General features: G+C 38.8%; 1 pseudogene; it reads right to left on the bottom strand.

The window, feature by feature from the left end:
- Positions 1-560: 560 nt before the first annotated feature.
- On the bottom strand, positions 561-1307 carry LOC102846567 (annotated as a pseudogene).
- Positions 1308-7360: the final 6053 nt, after the last annotated feature.

Raw genomic sequence — 7360 nt, 5'->3', positions numbered from 1 at the left:
GGCAGCCAGACGAGCATCATCTCCCGCTTCCCGCTTCCCCCACCGCCACCATCTTCGCTCCAAGAATTCTCTCCAGAACAAGTCCACTTTGTGGCAGTGTGGCAGCTCCACTGCACCAGTCTTGGGGAGGCCCGGTGCCTACCATTCATCTTGGCTGAGGGAATCCATAGGTTCCGGCTGTGAGAGCCTCATGGAGCGGCGGCAGCGGTGCAGCGCAGTGCAGGCTCTGCTGGAGTGGATTGGGAGCTGCAGGACTCACCCATTCCTCCTTGGGAATCCTTGAATTCCTGTTGTTGAGCCTTGATCTTCACTGAAGACCAGTCATCAACTGTTTAACTGTTTAATTATCAATAAACAGAGGTCTGTAGAAGGCCATAGTGGCCCTTCTCCAAGTGGTCTACTGCTCCCGCAGCTCACCACATTGTCTCCGCCTCTGCCACCATCTTGGATCCCTTTTTTATTTTATTTATTTTATTTGTTTATTTTTAAACAGCTACCAAATCCATATGAACAGTCCAACCGACACTGAACAGTTCTTTTTTTGTGAGTTATCTGGGGTCTTAATCATCTTCTCCTTCATCATCTGCTCTTCTCTTCCTCTTTTCACCTTTCCCACTTTCTTCCTCATCCTTGTCTTCATCTTCATCCTCATCCTAATCTTCATCAACTTCTCCATCATGGCCAAATTCTTCTTCCTTCCTTCTAAGTTCATCTTCTTCCTCTTCTACATCTTCATCTTCGTCTTAATCTTCATTCTCTTCTTCATAAAAATCATCCTCTTCATCCTCTCCTCATCCTTCCTTCATCCTCCTCTTCATCGTCCACACCACCCACCTCAGCACGTGAGTCAGAGCTTCCTGGTCCTCTTCGTCACAGCCGTACAGGTTGGTCAGCTGGGGCAGGCGCTTGAAGACATTCTCTCAGAAATCATTCAAGTTGGTGACCTCACAGTTAAACAGATACAGACTTTCAGATTCTCCAATTTTTTCAAGGGCTTCAAGGTACTGATATCCTTCAGTTTATTTCCACTCAGTGTAGTTGTGTGAGGTTTGGAAGCTTTTCTGCTCACATGTCCAGACATCCAAAGATTCTATTTTCACTGAGCTCAAGCTTTTTCAATTTTGGTAATTTGAGGAGATTTGAAAATGAAGTCAAGTCTACATTTATTAAACTGAGGAACTCCAAGTTCACAAATTCAATAGTTAAACCCTCAATTTTCCCACATTTGACTTGCAGTTGCCCAGAACAAGTTATTGGACAGCTGCCAGAGTCTGGTTGCTCAGCTCCAGGTGGATCCTTCTTTCCATAGTGCCCCTCTTCCCTCCTCTCTTCAAACTTTATTTTGAGTGGTGGGTGTGAAGTGGGGAGAAGCGTCCAGCCTGTGCCACAAAGGCCGTCAGAAGCAGAGTGCCGGCAGCTGAGACTGGTGGTGGCGCAGCTCTTGGCAGTAGGAGGTGGGCGGGTGAGGGAGCAGCGGCCCTGGAGCCAAGTTACTCAGAGGAGTGGGGAGAAAGCATGTAGGGGAAAAGAGGCTAGAGAGCACAGCACTGGTCTCACTACTGCCGCCCCTGGACGTGGGCTGGCACTGCGCTTAAACTGGAGACACTGCATGGTTGGATGCTCATTTCCACTAGGTCCCATGACTAGAATTCTCTTTATTTCTTAATACCTATCCTATACTAGTTCTGTATATGAAACTTTCTCTAATCAGATTGTTCTGTGATCTCTCTGTCCTAAATAGCTTCAGACTGATACTGTATGTACGATTAGTAGGAATGGACTAAATATGCCAATTAAGAGGAAAAAGTAGCAAAACTGATATAAAACAAAATCCATCAATATGTTACCCACAAGAGACACATCTATAAAATGGAAGAAAGACTAAAGTGAAAAGTTGGAAAAAATATACCATACACATGACAACCACAAAAAAAGCAGGAGTGTCAATACTAATCTCTGATAAAATAGATTTCAGAATGAAAACAGTTATAAAAGATAAGGGAGGGCATTATATATTGATTAAAGGCACACTAGATCAAGAAGACATAACCTTGGTCAAGATTTATGCAGTAAATGATAACCTGCAAAATATATAAAACAACAGCTAACAAAATTGAAAAAAGAAATAGGTAGGAGACTTCAACATACCACTATCACCAAAGGATAGGTCAACTCAAAAGAAACTTAGCAAAGATGCAGAAGATCTAAACTATACATTTAATCAACTTGACCTTGTGGATGTATTTAGGGTACAGAAATGAACTAAAACTGAATTAACTTTCTTCTTAAGTGTGTATGGTATATTCTCCAGAATCAACGATATATTAGGATACAAAGCAAGCCTCAACAAATTTAAAAACATTGATACAAAATATCTTCTCAGATCACAGTGGCATAAAACTATAAATTAACCACAGGAGGGTAAAGCTTACAAAACCATCCATGTGGAAACTTAACTCTCTGCTAGAACACAATTGGGTTATAAAAGAAATAAAGAGTGAAATTAAAAATTTCCTTGAAATAAATGAAAACGAACATACAACATACCAAAACCTCTGGGATATAGCTATGGCAGTGCTCAGAGGACAGTTCATAGCAATAAGCATGCACATAAAAATGAAGAAAAATCAATTATTTAACTCAACACCTTCATAAAAAAAAAAAGAACAACAATCTAATCTCATAGCCTCTAGAAAAAAAGGAAATGATAAGAATAAGAGTTGAAATCAATGAGAAAGAAAACAGAAAAACAGTTGAAACCATCAATAAGAACAAAAGCTGTTTTTTTCAAAAGGGTCAATAAAATTTACAAACCTCTAGCCAACTTTAAAAATTAAGGGGGGGGAAAAAGAGAAGACATAGATTACTCAGTTAAAAAGTTGTAAAGGTTACATCACAACAGAACCAGATGAAATTAAGTTGATAATATCAGAATACTATGAAAAGTTATACCCGGATAAATAAGAAAACTGAGAGGATATTGACAAATTTCTTGAAACTCATGTCCTACTCAGATTGTCAAGGACAGATGTAGAACACTTGGACAGACCCATCACAAAAGAAGAAATTTAATAGGTCAAAAAGACTTCCCCATAAGAAAAGTCCTGCACCAGATGCCTTTACAGCTGAATTCTAACAAATATTCTGAGAAGATCTATCACCAATTCTACTTAGAGTATTTAAAAAAAAATAGAAAAAGGAACGCTTCCAGAGTTATTCTATGAAACAATCATAATCCCAATACCAAAACCAGGCAAAGATATTACCAACAAAGAAAACTACAGACAAATATTTCTCATGAATATAGACAGAGCAATCTTAACAAAATCTTAGCCAATATAATCCAAATGCACATAAAAAAAATTAATTCATCATGACCATGTGGGATTCATAACAGGAATGCAAGGATGGTTCAACATAAGAAAAACAATCAACATAACTCACCATATTAACAAAGTAAATAACAAGAACCATATGACCTTAGCAATTGATGCAGAAGAGAAATTTGACAAAATCCAACACCCTTTTGTGATAAAGACATTTGGAAAGTTTGAATAGAAGGGAATTTCCTCAACATAGTGTAAAGTGTATATGCAAAACCAAGAGCCAATATCATTCTCAATGGAGAAAGACTAAAAGCATTTTCCTTGTGAACAGAAACCAGACAAGGATGCCCAATGTCACCATTTCTATTCAACATTGCTTTGGAAGTACTTGCTAGGGCAATATGACAAGAGAAGGAAATAAAAGGCATCCAGATTAGAAAAGAAATGGTGACAATGTGCTATATGCAGACAATATGATAGTGTACACAGAATACTTAAAAAATACTATACAAAAAGACACCTTGTTAGATCTAGTAGACTAGTTTAGTAGAGTGGCAGGATATAAGATGGATATCCAAAAATCAGTAGAATTCCTCTACAATAACAAAAGAAGCCAGAGAAAGAAACTAAGAAAGCAATACCATTTACAATAGCCAACCACAAATGGAGATACTGGAAGTGAACCTAACTAGAGACACAAAAAACCTACACAGAGAAAACTACAGAACATTTCTGTGAGACACAATAAAAGACCTGCATAAATGGAAAAATGTGCCCTGTTCAGGAATAGGAAGATTCAATATTGTGAAAATGGCAATCCTATCAAGAGTAATCTACATGTTCAATGCAATCCCATTGTAGATTCCAAATTAATTTTTCAAGGATATCAAAAGGGAACTTGTCACATTTATTTAGAGAGGAGAGAGACCCCAAATAAGCAAAGCACCTCTGAAACACAAAAATGAAATGGGAGGCATAGTACTTCCTGACCTCAAAACCTACTACATAGTGGTAGTAATCAAAACGTCATGGTACTGATATAATGACAAGCATATAGATCAATGGAATAGAATTGATAACCCAGAAATGGACCTCTCTATGTAGGGTCAAGTGATATTCAGCAAGGAAATAAAACCTATCAAATGGAGAAATGACAACCTCTTCAACAAACGGTATTGGCATAAGTGCATTGCTTATTGTAGGAGGCTGAAACAAGATTCACATCTCACAGCATAAAAAAAAATCAACTCAAGGAGACCTGAGAGTAAAGCCCCAAACCATAAACTTCATCAAAGACAAACTGGGATCTAGTTCAGAAGGCCTCATCTGTGGTATCAAGATACAGTCAGAAATGCACAATCTAGAGAGGATAAAAACTGATGAATGGATCCTTCTAAAGATGAAATCCCTGTGCACATCAAAAACTCTTTCCAACAGAGTGAAAAGAAAACCCACTGATTGGAAAAAAAACCACAAAAAATATTTGGTAATAACATTTTAGACAAAGGTGTTATATCAAAAGTTTACAGAATAATCCTGGGCCTCCACAAGAAAAAGGCTGATAACCCAATTACAAAAAGGGCAAAATACATGGAAAGAATTTTCACAGAGTAAGATATTCAGATGGCCAACAGACACAAGAAGAAATGCTCAAAATCCCTGGCAATAAGAAAGATGCAAATCAAAACCACAGTGAGATACCATCTCACTCCAGTAGCAGTGACAACGTTGAACAGGACAGCAAGTAATATATATTGGCGAGAATGTGGTGAGATAGGAGCTCTTATACTTGTTGGTGGAATTGTAAAATGGTACAAGCACTCTGGAAGTTTGATGTATCCTCAGAAAGCTGAACATAGAAATTCCTTATGATCCAGCTAGTCCAGTGCTTGGAATATACCCAGAAAATGAGAAATAAGGCTTAAAAGGAGGCTTGTACACCAATATTCATAGCAGCATTATTCATACTGCAAGAATATAGAAATAGCCCAACTTGAATGGCTTGAGAAATTACAGTATTTTCATAGGATGGAATACTATGTAGCACATAGGAGTAATGACCTTGTAAATCAATAACTAACTTGGGAGGGACTAGAGAGCATTATGCTCAGTGAGCTAATTCAGTCCCATAAGGACAAATACTGTATAAGACCATTATTGTGGAACATTTTTGGGGATCCAAGGGGGAGGCTGTAAAGAAGTGAGTATGAGGGATTGGAGGTGGGTAGGGTGGTGGTGGTTAATCATAGTGTCCCACAATTTGATGGGAGGAGGGGGTGGGTTAAGGAAATGGGAAAGATCTAGTGTGAAAAACAATGTATATGAACTTTGTAAGTAAACCAATTTTAAAAAATTCTCCTTAAGTTGCATAATATTCCACAGTGTGTGTGTGTGTGTGTGTGTGATGGAATATATACATTTATATATTCCATTTACATATACACACACACATATGTATATATATACATATGCAAATATATCAACAAAACAAAACATTTATACACCAGGATCCCACTTTGCCAAGCTAAAAGCTCACTCACAGTCAGGACCAGACTGATTTTTAAATACCAAGCTCCACCCACCAGATCCTGCTTGCTCATGCAAAGGCTTCCTAACAAAGCTGATTGTGAATGAGATATTTGGAGGACGGCTGTCTGGCCAATGGATTGGAAGAGGTCCATATTTGTTCCTATTCCCAAGAAGGGTAATACAATGGAATGTGGAAATTATCAAACAATATCACTTATATCACATGCTAGCAAAATACTGCTGAAGATCATTCAAAAACAGCTGGGACAGTACATAGAAGGGGATTTGCCAGAAGTTCAAGTGGAATTTAGAAGAAGTTGTGGCACCAGGGATATCATTGCTGATATCAAATGGATTCTGGCTGAAAGTAAGGAATATCAGAAGAATGTCTGTTTGTGCTTTATTGACTATATGAAAGGCATTTGACTGTGTGGATCATGACAAGTTGTGGCTGACATTGAGAAGAATGGGATAGTGCTTGATAGTGCTCATGAGGAACTTATACCTGGAGTAGTAGACTGTTGTACGAACGAAACAAGAGTGTACTGCATGGTTGGGAATTGGAAAGGGAGTGTGTCAGGGTTGTATTCTATCTCTATACCTGTTCAATCTATATGCTGAGAAAATTAGCCGGGAAGGTGGACAGACTCTATGAAGAGGAATATGGCATCAGGATTTGAGGGACACTCATCAATAACTTGTGTTGTGTAGATGACACAACTTGCTGAAGGGGAGGAGGATTTGAAGCACTTGTTGCCCAAGATCAAGGAATGCAGCCTTCAGTATGGATTGTGTCTCACTGTCAAGAAGACAAAAATTCTTACCACTGGTCCAATAGGCAGTGTCATGATGGATGGAGAGAAGATTGAAACTGTTAACAGCTTCATCTTGCTTGGATTCACGATTAACACCCTTGGTATGAGCAGTCAAGAAATAAAGAGATGCATTGTACTGGGAAAATCTGCAGTTAGGGACCTTTCCAAATTAATGAGAAGCAGTGATGTCAGTTTGAAGACTAAGGTGCATCTGATTCAAGCCATGGTCTTTCCAATTACTAGCTATGCATCTGAGACCTGGACAATGAAAAAGGATGACAGAAAAAGAATTGATGCTTTTGAGTTGTGGTGTTGGAGAAGAGCACTGAACATTTATTCCATGGACTTCTAAGAAAATGAATATATATGTCTTGGAGAGGGTACAGCCAGAGTGCTCTTTGCAGGCAAGGATGATGAGGCTTTGCTTCACATATTTTGGACATATTGCTAGGAGGTGCTATGCCTTGGAGAGGGACATGATGCTGGGGAGGCTGGAGGGTTGGTGAAGAAGAGGAAGACCCTCAAATGGGTGGATTGACTAGGTGACTGAAGCAATTGGCTCTTGTGTGTCAGGAAGTATGAGGATGGCACAGGACAGGACTAGGTTCAGATCTTTTGTTAATCGGATTGCTGAGTCATATTCAACTTGATGGCACCTAAGAAAAATAATACATATATACATACATACAC

Source organism: Elephantulus edwardii, unplaced genomic scaffold (genome assembly GCF_000299155.1).
Source record: "Elephantulus edwardii isolate Elephantulus edwardi_28Jun2011 unplaced genomic scaffold, EleEdw1.0 scaffold00154, whole genome shotgun sequence".
Lineage (NCBI taxonomy): Eukaryota > Metazoa > Chordata > Mammalia > Macroscelidea > Macroscelididae > Elephantulus > Elephantulus edwardii.
The sequence above is the reverse complement of the archived record's forward strand: the minus strand, read 5'-3'. Positions and strand labels throughout refer to the sequence as shown.